The sequence below is a fragment of the Simochromis diagramma genome, unplaced genomic scaffold (genome assembly GCF_900408965.1).
Source record: "Simochromis diagramma unplaced genomic scaffold, fSimDia1.1 OVJJ01000816.1, whole genome shotgun sequence".
NCBI classification, from domain to species: Eukaryota; Metazoa; Chordata; class Actinopteri; order Cichliformes; family Cichlidae; genus Simochromis; species Simochromis diagramma.
Window position 1 is genome coordinate 11506728 of NW_024386908.1, and position 15152 is coordinate 11521879.

The 15152-nt window shown below is 39.8% G+C and overlaps 1 long non-coding RNA gene across 1 annotated transcript in view; it reads right to left on the reverse strand.

Annotated features, from left to right (window-relative positions):
- The window catches only part of LOC120736114, an 81837-nt gene extending 67390 nt beyond the window's left edge, over positions 1-14447 (reverse strand). The window contains exons 1-2 of the long non-coding RNA XR_005696414.1: positions 14417-14447; positions 8285-8408 (exon numbers count right to left, since the gene is read on the reverse strand). This is a non-coding gene — a long non-coding RNA (uncharacterized LOC120736114). The remainder of the gene's footprint in view (positions 1-8284; positions 8409-14416) is intronic.
- Between the last annotated feature and the right edge of the window lie 705 nt (positions 14448-15152).

Consider the following 15152-nt stretch of genomic DNA (forward strand, 5'->3'; position numbering starts at 1 on the left):
CTTGGATCTCTGTGATACAAGAAGAGCATTGCTGCTGCAGTAGGAATATATAAGTGCGCTATATCTGGATATCTATATGAATTTGCATCTGAGGGATATAGGAGCTCACTCCCCACAACAATACTGCATTGCAGAGGATTCCCCTGGAATCCCTCTACTCTGTCCTAAGCACACGTAAAGTAAAGATGCAACTCTTTCCAATATGTGCTTTTAAATGAAGAATATGAATTAGTAATTACAGTCATATATATATCATATAGCATATATTTTGATTTGCATTTATTATTGAGTGTGTATGCCTCCATTGGTGTCAAAATTCGTTTCACGTAGAGTATATGCTTGATCGTGTATGCCTACAATATTTGTATGTTTGCTCTGGAATAAAAAGTGTGCGTGCCTGTGTGTACACGTGCCCATGTGTGTTCACTGAACACGGCTGGCTTCAGATCCCTGATACCCCTGCTCTGGGAAAAGAGGGAGGCAAGGATAAAAAACGAGCGGGTCCAATCCTCTGAAGTGAGGACTGTGTTTGTCAGAGGGAATTTATTTATCAGAGAAATTAGCATTGAAATGATTCTGGTGACAGACTTGCCCCGGATATCTCTGATAACAGACACCCAAAATGTTTATGTTTACAGAACTTGCGAGGAGAGTAGAAAGGGACGGCGGTGTAACAAAGAGCGAGGGAGTTTTTAGAAAAAAAAGACGACTAGGGGAGATAATAAGAGAGGTAAGATTAGGAAGCATAAAAGCCAGGACAAGAAAATTGGAAGGAATGCCGAAAAGAGATAAAATATGTACGAAGACAGAGAAAAAGAACAAGACTCTAGAGGACAAGCTTCACTGTAGAAATAGTTGAATTGTGAGTCACACTTGATAAGGACTTCAGCTAAAAAAGAGTGCGCTCCTCCTACACAGAGGGAGTGAGAAAAGAAGAGCATACAAAAAAGAATAACAGAGAAAGATACTTGTCTTTGTAGGGGAGAGATATTGCCTGTATAGAAAAGATGCTATAAGAGACAAATATGTAGGGAGCGAGGGTTAAAAAGCAACGGCATTAAATGCATCAAAGAAGTCTGGAGAAGAGACGCAAAGAAGCGTGGTCAATGTAGCTGAAGACCTCAAGATGAAAACTTGTAAGAGGACGTGACAGAGAAAGAGAGAAACAGGAAACCGAGGACTGGACAAATTAGGTTTAAAAAAATGGTGTGGAAAAAACGAGGCAGGTGCATGTATATAAAGTATGCACGTCTTCTTTTATGTGCAGAGTAATTTAATCCCACCTATCAGCCTTTTATTATTAACCTGCGTATCGCAGTATGCCTACCTGCTGAGCTTCACCGCTGGCTATGGCAGACAGCTGAGAGACAAATGCAAAAGAATAACAGTGTCAGAAGAAGAAACAGATGAAGAGTTGAAGAAAAGGGAGGAGAGGGGGGAGAGAGAGGACATTTGCAAATTTGCTTCTGGAGAGTGTTGCCATGGTAATAGATACACTGGTGGCTATGTGTGAAAGTGTGCATATAAATTGATGTGAATTTCTGCTATTTATTATAAATAAATATCTCAATTGAATTTTCTCATTTATCGCACCTAAGCTTTTAATGTCAGGGTCTGTCATCATAATCCCCACCTCTCAACCACATTCATGAAGCTTATTATGTGTGCAGGCATCCCAGCCGGCATCAAGGCAATCTAATTGCTAAATCGAATGTGTGCTTTCATAGAAAATGAATCAAGTCAAAGTTTCTCTTAAGATTCATAAAGCTTAACAGAGTCTTTGGCTATGATTCATTAATAAGAAATGGAATAAAACTCCGCAGATAAAAGTTGAATCGCTATGATGTCTGACTGTGACTAAACAGGGAAAGATTGCAAAACATTATTCATTATAGGAGCTCGACTGTAAGCAAATCCATAGGGGATCTATGAAAACCTTATTAAATCATGCAATACAGCTTCGAATTAACTACTTAGCCTCTTCATTTGTGTTGATTATTCAAGAAATCAAAAGCTTCAACTAATGCTGTTTTGGGCCAGGCAATCAGGCAAGTAATTGTTTGCTGTACACTGGCCAATATCATCATCCAAATTTGCACTAATAACATAATCAGTGCACACGCTAATGCAGAATTATCCCAAACGCAGACTTAAAAGTGAAGCGAAGCCAACAAATTTTAAATGCTCGCACAGCACCGCATTAAGTATGGCTTTTTTTTTTTTAACTAATCATATCGTCTACATTTACCTTAGGTTGTTTTTAAAAGAGATAAAGCATAAGTAGCAAAGTAAACAATCTGGGCATATAATCTTCTGGCGCTGAGATGCTACGTAAATCCCTCACAGGCTCAGATATACAATTTATCCTTCTGTTTACCTCTGATTTTGCAATTAAGCAGCATAATAAAGAGACACAAAACCCATCTTGAATTGTTTTTATTTAAAAATGCATGCATAAATAAAATAGTACAATGAATAAACAACTCAAGGGGGAAAGATCCACGTAGTTTTTTTTTTCCACTGCCTCACATTGGGCATCATTTTTATTTATTTATTTTGTGGGTGCTGGAACAGAGGTAAGAAGTTGCATAAGCATTCTGCAAGTTTAACTCTGTGTTTTTTGGCCGTTCTTTCTGTTTATATTCAGTTTCATTATGGTTGGCTAATTAACCGCTATCTTACGAGTGGAGGTTGGACGTGTAGTCACTCTCTCCGTTTCACTGCGGTGATTGCAGCAGTGCTTGGGTGTTGGGAAGAGGCGAGGATGTTTCTGGGTCACCAGCTGCCTATGTTTTCTGCAAACACAGCACTGCTAGACCTCACCAGCTGTTTTCTCTCACCATCTCTATCCCTTCGAACTTCTTCTCATTCTCTCTCTCTCTCTCTTTTTTCTTTTCTCGCTACATGTTTCTCCATGCTGGTTCCAGATGCCTGCCCGCGGCTAAAAGAAAATTAACTGTCTCCTCTCTTACTACGGCCCTACTACTGTGTGTAATTTTGTTTGCATAGTAGAGATAAGAGAGACTTAGGCAAGTCTGAAACATTAGGACACATCGATCATTAGTAAGTGAGTTCGGGAGAGAGAGAAGAAAAGAGACACACAGAGGAGATAGAGGCAGTGGAAATGCTTCCTTTTCGTCGTGGCTATAGCGTCATCGCTGGGGTGTGTTGATCATGCAGAAGTTATGATTACTGTCTATTTTCTAATTCATTAAATAACAGCTCTACGGCATTACAAATGACATGAAGATTCAAAGAGAAAAAGAGGAAAAACATTTTTAAATATAGTAAGGAAGAAAAAAAGAGGACAGATAGAAGGGGAGAGAGCATGAATGCAAATGAAGCTGGGAGAAGAATAATTGGTGTGATAACTCTAACCCTACAGTGGTTAAATATCCGTAAATGGGATCTATTTGGTGGCACATGTGTGAAGCCACAGTGATAATAAGTGTGTTTTAATGTATGTCCCATAAAGGCTGATGTTTGATTATATACAGTCTGTATGTGTGTGCTCTCGTGACCCACATTCGTTTCGTGGGTGTTGAGCAATTAAAATTTAAATGCCTCAACTAATGAATGTGGTTTGCTAGTTACTGCAAGTCTGCACTGCGAATGTAATCTTGATCAATAAGTTCTGGGCTCTGAGCTAATCTCCTCATGGGCCGCACGTAGAGTCCTATTCAATCTTTGTGTTTTAGCGATAAAAGATCAAACACTGTCACGCACGAGAATTTATGCTTGGAGGTCACAGGCATCCCTCATACAGATATCAAGTCAAGATGAGCACACATTGTTAGACCTCTTCCAAAAGCACACCAGTAGATTAATGGCTTCTCTATTTCTCTCTCCCTCTCTCTCATTTTATATCATTTAGAACAATATGATCAATACACACACACACACACACACACACACACACACACACACACACACACACACAGGATAAAGCCATATGAAGTCATCGCACTCACTTGCAAACTTCTGCACTGTACACAGACACATGGAAAGAGGAGATAGTAATGCTTAAAGGCAACACTAAAGGCCGATTTGAATTTAAAAAACAAGCGATCAATCACTTCAAGCAAAGATTATCATTTCACTCGCACGCTCTGAGCCAAAGCTGGTAAAAAAATGTTAAGCACTCTGACAGCAGCCAATACGCCCTTGAACACACTTCACACTACCACAGTTCAGTATATCTACTGGGAACAGTTAAAGCATGCTCCACCAGCCCCACCATACCATCACATGTATCAGCTCTTCAATAAAGAAATATAGAACTTTGCTTTTTAACAACTCAATATCTCAACCACATCAAAGCACTCTGCTCCTGTGTGACCCTGAATACATATTTTCTTATCAGACTCAGAATTTCTACAGGTATTTTTCTGCTGAGATAGCAAAGGTTTAACACTATGGCTATTCATCCATCCATTATTTATAGTTTCCCTCTAGCCAAATCTTAACCAAAGAGGGTATTCATTAAAATGTGCATGTCTTTATATGATCTTATATAATATCCTACTTGCTTACAACTATAGGAGAAAGCGAGTTGTATGTTTAGAGTTAGGTGCCTTCTATCACCCGACTCTCAGATAAACATTCATAGCATTAAAGAAACATAGCAGCATAGCATAGCAGACAAACATAGCATTAAATCAACTATCTGCCTTTCAAATATTTATGTATTATATAAATACTTTACATTTATTTGTTCTCATGTAAATACGTGTAAATGTGCATCTCTCTCTTATGCTGTCAGTGATTCTCATTCATCACAACAGGTTTTAAGTCAGCAAATAGAAATAAACTGATTTACTTCTTTTTAGCTTACTAGATCTATTTTTTCATCTTTGTGTATTACAGTCACTAAATGCACTTGTTTGTTGATATTCCTCTGCAAACATTTTCATTCTAACTTGAAGTAGTTTGGGCTTCACAATGAAGATGTATTCGCAGGGTTTGTTTTCACATCTGCTGAAGAGGGAAACAGAATTGTAATTACAGGAAACTTGAGTGATAATTTATTTTTCCCCCTATTATCACTGAATGATAGGTTACAATGTGAAAGAAAAAACATGTCACAGAGAAAATTGTATTCTGAGTAGATACAAACTCTCTGGCCGCTTCATTGGATAAACCTTGCTATCATGTTAGACGACCTTTTGTTTTCAGAACTGCTTTAATTTTTCATGGCAAAGATTTGAAAAGGTGCTGAAATCATTCCTCAGAGATTTTGGTCCATATTGACAATGACAGCATCACACAGATGCTGACAATTTGCTGGTTGTACTTCCATGATATCAGTCTATGTTCCACCACATCCCAAAGTGCTCTTCATATCAGATCTGGTGAGTGTGGAGGCCAATGCAGGAAACTCACTGTCATCTACAATAACCAATTTGAGATGATTTGAGCTTTGTTACATGGTGTGTTATCGTGCTGGAAGCAGCCATCAGAAGATGAATATACTGTAGTGATAAAGGGATGGACAGCAGCAATAGTCAGATAGGGCATGCCATTTAAATAATGCTCAGTTGGTACTACGGGGCCCAAGAGAGTCGAAATGTGCCAACACCTGCCTAAACTGTTCATACAAGGCAGAATGGCTCCATGCTTTTATGATGTTTATGCCAAATTATGACTCTACCATGTTAATGTTTTCAGTAGTTTTACTGTCCAGTTTTGGTGGGCCAGTGTAAATTGTAGCCAGTGCAGTTTTTAACTGACAGGAGTACCTGATGCAGTCTTCTGCTGCTGCTACAGTCCATTTGCTTCCAGCTTCAATGTGTGCTGTGTGCTCACAGATTTTCTTCTGCATGCCTTGGTTGTAATGAGCTGTTATTTCCGTTATTGCTCCTACCAGTTCAAAGCAGTCTGGCCATTTTCCTCTGATCTCTGACATCAACAAGCTATTTTCACCCAGAAAACTGGTGCTCACTTGATAGTTTCTCTTTTTGGACTATTCTCTATAAACCCTAGGACAGTGGTCCCCAACCCCCGGGCCTCAGACCAGTACCGGTCCGTGAGTCGTTTGGTACCAGGCCGCGAGAGTTGAGGCTCAGGTGTGAAATGTATGGTTTTCAGGGTTTTTATCAGTTTTCAGCGTTCTTTTGTTATCGTTTTTATCGTTAACTCGGTTTTCCTGGTCTTTCACATGTGTTATGAATAAATCTTCTTTTTTTCGGTACCGGTAATAGTTTTATTTTGTTGTATTTATCCGCGACACCTGAAAGGCCGGTCCGTGAAAATATTCTCGGGCATAAACCGGTCCGTGGCGCAAAAAAGGTTGGGGACCGCTGCCCTAGGAGATGGATGTGCAGAAAATAGCAGTAGATCAGTAGTTTCTGAAGCACTAAGACCTGCCAGTCTCACGCCAACAACCATGTTTTATTCAGAGTCTTTACAGATCATCTTTCTTCCAGATTCTGATTCCTAGTTTAAACTTCACCTGGTCATCTTGACCATGTCTACATCCCCAAAAGTGCTGAGTTGCTGCCATGCGATTGGCTGATTAGATATTTGCATTACCCACCAAGTATACGCCTCCATGCAAAAGTCTTGAGCCACTGCTAATTTCTTTATATATTACTTCCAAGGAGCTACACTTTTTGGTGGCCACGGTAAAAGACCTTCTTAAATATTTAATTTCATGTTGAAGAAGACTGCAAAATAGATTGCAAAATCAAGGAATGTGATAATGGCAAGGGGGTAGGCAGAAATGACACGGGAACACAGAGGAAGAATATGAAGTAACATGAAAGGGGTGTGGCATAACAGGACGGATGAGTAAAGATTGGAATTAGGAAAAGACATGGAGGATGAACTGTCAAAACCACATAAGCTCCGTTACCATGACATCCACACTTTTACCAGCTCACTTTGCCGCTTAATCAAAGTCTAGCCTGAGTGATTACATGGCCCCTTTTTTTCCATGAAAGTGTCACTATTTTAAAAAAGCTCCTAATACTGAGCTCTAGGAATCATTTCTAATTTATTCTCACCAGTCCTGATCTGCCAACCAAAGCTATTATAGGAAAGTCAGGATGATGTGCTGTCAGAAGCCAGAGAAATAGATGTCATCCACAGCAATAAGCCTGTAATAACTACCGTCAAATTATTTTCAGGGACTAAGTAACTTTTCCCTCATCTCCCCATTTGGTCCCTGGCGCCTCTTTTGCAGCTTGTGAAATGCTTATTATTAAAATTGCATAACTATGCATATAGCATTTGAGTTGTTGAACTGAGGCAATATAGCCTTTTTGCTTATTAATGTCTAACAAGATTGCAAAATTTCACTCATGCACAAATGTTATTGACACATGTGGACATATTCTTTCATTGTCATATCTCCAACACACATCTGCATATACTGTGTACGGTACAGGAGTGGCCACAGTCAGGTGCGGAACATATCGTTTGGCATTCTGAGTCGCCTCTTTTCCTCAAGAGGATGATTTAGGTGTGTTCGAAATGGGAATGAGAGAATGAGTGGAAAAGGACAAGAGAGGGAAGGAGTGCAAAGCAGAAAGAGCACTTGCTTGTGTTTAGGGTGGCTCACAGTAGTTAAAGTGACATTTTGTTGAGATGTGCACTTTCCAAAAAGCCCTGTGGGGGTGCACAGGGCATGCCCAGCCATGTCAGCCTACTCTATGCAGTCACACTGTATCCTGACACTAAGCACACCAGGCAGGCTAGGCCATGCGCCCAAACACATTATACTCTTTCCTATCTAACACTCAAACAAAAACACGCTAATTTTATCATACCTGACACAGATACAATACCCTCTAATCTAACATGAAAATGTCCTCACACAAACCGGATTTTATCCACCGCACTGTAAGATTACATAAATAGGGACCTTTTTTTGCCCTCAGGTAGTCCATCTGGGTACTCATAATTTGAACTCTGTTTGTTCCATATACGAATTGCATAATGAATGCTCTGTGCTATAAGCAGCCAGCGCCCTGTGTTCTGCATATGACCTACAACGCCTTAGACCTTGGTCTAGCAAAGGATTTTAGGCAGGGACTAGGCTGGGTGATGGAGCACGGATGGCTGCAAAGTGATGCAATTGGACAGCACAGTGGTTTTGTGAAAAGATCGAGCAAGAATATTGTCTGATCTGAACTTTGACACTCTTGTTACAGAGTCATCTTGAGTGGATTTAGAGGAGCTGAAAGTCTACACGGTGCTTTCATTCCCAGTGCCACACAGCAGGTTACAGGACTGAATGAAAAACAACATTGCTTGGTGCAGAGAAATCACAAAACACACATACCTCGCAGACAGAGTTCTATCCTGGGGTGTTATGGGGGGACGGTAAGGGTTGATTCTTTCACACTCTGACAGAGTCACTAATGCTAAAATGTCAGCACGCTGTTGGAAGAGCAGGCAAAAAGAAGCTGTAGAGACAAAGACACAAAGAGAAAGAGATGGGAGGGTTAACATGACAACTAAAAGTCACAAACCTTCTAAAACCAGGTGGGGGTTAATTTTACACCTGCGCTTCAGTGCCCTGTCAACATTAGTATTTTAAAAAAAAAAAAAACTGTATGCAGAGCTACTGACCTTAAAAATGCAGAAATTAACCATGAAAGAGAAAAACTCCAAATCTCCCTACAGATATCCCACAGTGAATGTAAGATTAACTCAACTTTACTTTGTGAACTGCTCCAACTATTTTCTGTCTCAAAGTATGCAAGATGTTTTACGCTGCTGTATGTCAGTGGCCAAAGCTAATGTAACCAATTAACTATGGTGGCAAACTGTGACATTAGTGACTGTCAGCAGGTGCCAGTCAAATCACATTAGCATTTCTGCTGCTCAAGCTCAAGCGGTTTTATTGGTGGCACTGAACTGGAACATACATTGAAGGCATCAGGTGAACTGTACGGCACAACAAGAAGCAACAAGGCAGGTTCATCCATCACTACAAAAAAACACAGAAGCCACAGGACCTGGTCCAGTGCCAGATGGATGTGCTGCGCCGTGCTGTCAACAAGAGCTGTTATTTCCAATTGATGAGAAATAAAGCCCAGCTTACTGGAAGATGAATATTATGCAGGGTGATCTCAATCTTAGTATGATAAATGGTGATACCATGAGAACAAGCTTTACATTAATGAAAAAGTAGGTTCTGTTTCAAATTGGCTTTGCACCCTTATGCCGTGTAGGGAGGCAGCTCAAATAGACAGGGCTCCAGAGTGGAAGCATTTTATTTGGATACGCGACTGAAAACTGATATCGGAATGAGAAAAAATTTTGGTGTGCACCAGTGCAACTAACTGAGTTTAATACAGGGATGGTCCCTAAACCAGATACGGACTTGGAAATGCATCTAAATTATTAAGAACCATGGCTTTTTTCAAGTTTTAAGACTTTTTTTTAATCTGTACTTGAGAAGACGGGAGCGAGATTAGTAGAGCGGAAAACTTGATTTTGGTGCAATTGTCGTTGCACAAGGGGCTTCTCCTCTCTATCATTCTCTTCTGCGCTCTCTTTGTCAGTGTTTGCCTAAAGGAAGGGCCGAGCACACACAAACACACACACACAGCCTCTTACACACAGGTACAAGAGGTCGTGAAGAAGTAGAAGATATAGAGTTTTACCAAGCTAATAAACACATGCGCATCACCTTCACAGATGAAAAGCCATTTTTAAGTTTCCCATACATCTGTTCAATAAGCACAAATTGCAGGTGAGTTTTCACATTCTTTGCTTGAAATCTCTTGCACAGTATAAACTTTGTTTATGAAGTAAAAGCAACTTCCTGCATTGGATGACCACACCAATGTGAGGAGCTGCAACATATGCAACAAGCAACTGCAAATGTCAACATTATCAAAAGGCTCTCCAAAAAGTTGATTCTGCTCATCTGGACGTAGCATTTATCAAAAGGCCACAAATAATACTAGAGAAAAACAAAAAGACTGCTGTTCAGCCTTGCTGCTTTAACCACACAACTATCCATAATCACAATTATGTGTGTAGCCACTCCCGAGGGCCCATATTGAGCCAGGAATATCCCTATTAGGTCCCAAATACATTTTAATTTAAAAAAAAATAGCTTTATGTTTACAATAATAATGATGATATCACATTTGATTATGTTTCGTTTCATTATGTTTCATTCGTCTTTGTGAAGCCTTGCTGTTTTTTCACCTGTGTGCTGTGCTCCTTTTACACAGGTGTGACCCAAATAATTAAGCCAATAAATACTATGTGACTGCATGCTGTGTCTGTAAGTTCAGCTTAACTCAAAAATCCTTGGGTCACAAATCAAAATCTGCCTTAAAAATGGTTTTACAGTGCAGCCAAAGATTTATTCATGATCTGGTTGTCTGTTAGACTATTTTTTTTGACGATACAAACCATGTAAATTGCTGTCAACTACAACTCTGTCTGTTAAAATGTTAAGCTAAGAGCAAAGATAGGAAACATGGCCAAGACATTATAACCCGTTTGCATAAAGTACTGTGTAACAATGAAAAAAAAAAAACTGGTGCTACAAGATATTCTCTGTTGGGCTGTTTCTTTTTTTGGCCAGTCTGGGATCAAAATTAAAATGGCAAACTGCGGATTCTTGGTCTGAAGCCAAGCTATGTTCAAACATTTCTTTTGCTCCATTCCATTACATCACAGCTGGCACAGCTGATATGCCGGCCTGAGCTTTGTGGTATGGAGAAATGATTTACAGTGTCAAAAAGATCCAAGAAATTGACATAAATGCTACCATTTTCACTGGCCTTGTTGGAGGGAGAAAGACTCCTTAAAGTCCAGCTACAAGGAAAAAGGGCACAAATGAAGGCTGTAATGTAATGCATTTTCAGCTAAGCCTAAGAAAGTTCCTCAATACTAGTAATGACTGTTGCTAGCAAGTGGCAGGTTCAGCCTCTGAGTGCTTCGGCCCTCGGAACGGCACAGTAATAGGTCAGAGTAAGCTAATTTAATGTAGATTATCAAAGATGTACAGTGCAATCTATGATTTCACACTGGGAAAGAAGCTGGTGAGCCATTAGGTTATTGATGGCTTTCATTATCACAAAGAGCACACTGTGAAACAGACAGGTGGTCAGTTAATTGAATTACAACCATGAAATACGTCAGGTGTTGTGTCTCAACGTTGCACCGGAACAGCTTCAATGCACCTTCCTCCAAAGGATATTTCTTCATTTTTAAAGATAATGGTACAGAGCTCTTTGAAACACGTTGGTCTAAAGTCCTGCATACATGTCAGATCAGATTCACCTCATTTCCATACTGTTATATATTATCATCACTGTTGATAATGTATCTATATATTAGAGCAGAAATACTTCAAAGGGTATGGTGACTCAGACTGCCTTTGTATTCATGAAACCAAGCCTTTCTTCTAAGGATACAAGGGGCACAGGAACAATACCAGATCCACTCATTACAGAAGTCAAAGGTTCAGGAATTATCTTACATTTATTGCCTTCTATATGTGTCAGAAAACTCTCCTTGCTGTGTGGTGATTGGACAGAAAAAAAAACCCTATCCGCCGTGTTATTTTATAGAAGCTGGAAAAACATTGCTTTTCGGATAAAGATCTACTGCTTGCTTTGATCTTGCCAATGAGTGTGCGATCTGTCTGCCATTTCAAACAGCTTTCTGCTCATAAGTCCATCAAAATCCAACAAAATGTCTTTCTTGCCCAAGAACATTAAGAACTCATTAGGCCGAGCATGATTCAGCTAAATACATCCCAGCCTTCTGTCCAAAGAAAAGGGGAGGGGGGAGGAGAACTTGCATCCCTTAAATCCTGTCTGTAACAAAAGTAATAATACCAGTAGAAGCTGTTTTACCCCCCAGTGCTGTGAAATTTGCACATCTTTATGTTTGTGAGTTTGCTAGCTTTCTGAGAACCTGTTTTGCAAATGTTACTGCTGTACCTCAAAAAACACGTGCCTCAGCTTTTTTTTACTATCATGTAAAAGCAAGCAAACAAACAAAAGAAAGTGCATTTTTAAAGCCATTACCAACATGGACAAAAAAGAAAAAAAAAAACAAAAATTCTCTGTAATGGAATAGACAAAGCGTATGTTTTCAAGTGAGACCTTCTACTGTACTGAAAAGAAGAGGGAATTATTCCTGCCAGATATAAAAATCCCAAATACACTTTTGGTCAAAGAAAATACAATTTAACAACCTTTAAAAGCAGTTTTTAAAAGGAGAAAATAGTCATAAAAATAATTTTTAAAAAATGTTACTTATTTGAATTATCCTTTTTACGGCAGCATAAATAAAGGTGTTATCTTGGGATCAACAGGAAAAGTTTCACATTCCTATTTTAGCTGTTGCGAAACTGCAAAAATGTGAGGGAAAGTAAACATTCAGCTCTGAGGCTGTAAATAACTTGACTAACCTGTAAAATGAAATCAGATGGAAAAGGACAAATCTTCACTATATGCTTTTAAAGTTTGCTGGACATAACAGAACCAGCAAAGAAAAATATAACCTCACATTCAGTGTTAAATGCTGTGCAAGGACATGGCAAACATCTTAAATTTAATGGAAACAGTTTCATAGGTCAAGAAGCACTATCAACTGTAACTACATTGCTGACCAAGAATGTCCAATTTGTGCTTCTTCTTCTTATTTTTCTTTATATGTGAGCCAGAGGTGTATACGCCGCACACCGGCACGCTCACAGACTCATAGTGTGAGGCTCCAGAGACCCAGAATGCCCTTTCTTGCTCCCTCTTTTTTTTAATCCTGGCAATTAGCGAGAAATAATTAATGATAAAAAATGAAAAAGTTGAGGGCAGAGAGCCTTGAAGATAGAGTTCTGCACCGTAAGCATTCAATCCCCCCTCTCAAGGTCCTCAAGGTCCACTGCTCTCTGGCTGTGATCCTTATACAGCTACTGGGAGAGACTGGAACAAAGGCCTCTTTGATATCTGCCCACCCTCTCTCACTCAATTTTATACTCTCTCTGCATCTAATACACTCTTTTCTTGTTTGCTTGATTGTGCTGGCATAAAACCCCAACCCTACGCACCCATGATTTCACTCTCCCTCTCAACAACAAGGTTGCAGTATGCCTGCTAAGTGTCCATTTGAAAATATTGCAAAGGTTACACCAGACATCTGCTGCTCCACCCAGATAAGACTTTGTTTGATCGCCTCCCTGTGAAATTAATAAGAACAGCCATTAACAATCTGGTAGAAATAGGAAGTTGTTACACGTGCGGCTGTGAAGAGATGGGTGATGTAGCTGAACCTTGATAATGCAGCGCAGCAATGGAGCCATCAGTAGGGGGAGAACTGGGGAGGTCGTGACCTTGTGAAGTCACTTTAGAGCTACATTCAAGCGTAATGTGGATTTGTGATCAGAGTGAAACTGCACGCACATGCATATGCATGCGCAGTCTGAAGAGACTGAAGAGAGAGTGATTAGGAAAAAGACGGAAGGAAGGAAAAAACATTCCTGAGCACTTCTGCCCCCTGGTGGTAGTTTGCAGTAGCATCTTGCTGTACTATGTAAAGAAGGCTGTAAGAGAGTTACAGTAGAAGGGGGACTTCTGCGAAAATAGTCTAGGGGTTTCTGCTTATTGCACCACCTCTGCCTCCCGAAGGGTGGCTTTGATCTTTGCATACATTTAAATTCCAAAGAGGCAAAAAATACCGAGGCATGATAGAGCTCATTCATTCATAAATGCAGCTACTGGGATTAGATCTGGAATTACAGAAAGAGCAGACATCATTTCATAATACTCTTCAAGCGAATTGCATTTCATTTACTGGATATTTTAAACACTCATTTCAGACTTTGAATACAGCCTTCACTGTGGTGGTTTTATTTGCCACTAGCACAGATAATTAAGTACAATTCTGAACTACACAGACGCACCAGGTCTTATTAGCATCGTGTTAGACAAATCTGTTTAATCCTGCAGAAACGGCTGTGCACTTTAAGTTGTGAGCACATAAATTTGATTGATGATTCTTGAGGTCCAAAAAGCAGAGTTAACAAGGAACGGATTATAATTGCACAGAAAAGCTAGACAAGCCTGCAGACAGGCGTTTGATCTGATGAATGTGACTGAACCCTGCATCTGTAGTTTATCTATTTGGCCAGCAGATGGCATCAGCAGTTAGTGCAGTGTGCTGTGGCGCAGTACAACCACCCCCGTTTTCTGTCCTTTAGGGCAGCGGCTGCAGTGAAGCAACTACAATTTGGCAATCTGGTTGCAGCAAATAGCTTTCTTCCTTATTTTGATCAGACACCCCGGGGGTCTAGATTTGTAGAATACGCTACAATTTCTAGCACTTTTGCACTGCTGGCCTCACTCCTCTCACGTTTTCACCAAATTCTGCTCGATATTTAAGCCCCGTTGAACTGTACACCCTCCCACACGCTGGCATACACACACACACGAATACTTACCCCTTTCAAAGTGCCTTTGACCCAGCAGCACGGCAGATGTTTTCATGTGAAACAGACAAAGAAAGAAAGCAGTAGATCATTAATACACATGCTAAGGAGCATGGTAAAACTTGTCTGGAGAATCAATAGAAACATCAGGAGGAGGAAGAGGATGATTAGATATTGACTGAGGTAATGGGGTGAGGTGAGAAAAAAAATTGCAGTTAGCCAACTGGTGTTTTCATCTTGCAGCTCTAATATGGCCTGTCTAAATGGGTGAGAAACTTTTATCTGTTAATATCCATTTAATGTACATAGAGTGTCACTGTGGGAATTAGGAGACTAGGAAATATTACGTGTGACAGAATTACAAGTACCGTATAAAATGGGTTTATAGAGGTTTAACATTATAAGCATAAATCTGGTGGTTTAACACCTAATTCACCACGTTGGTTAAACACAATCTGTTGGGGTTTCTTCAGAGCACTAAGGACAAGCTCTCATTTCCTTGATTAATTATAGGTTTTGGGATTTACATGTAAATGTTTATATTTAATAAGCTCAATCTATGATTCTGGGTTCAGTTATGAAGTGAATTCACGAGTAACACCAGTGAATCGAAAACACTATTAAGTCACAGGAACACAATTTCTGAGCCAAAACTGTTGTTTACAGTAACAATAACAATGTGTCATTTATTCCACAAAGAAAATCATAAAAACAACTGAACCATTTTAAAGTTGTAAAGCTCATCACA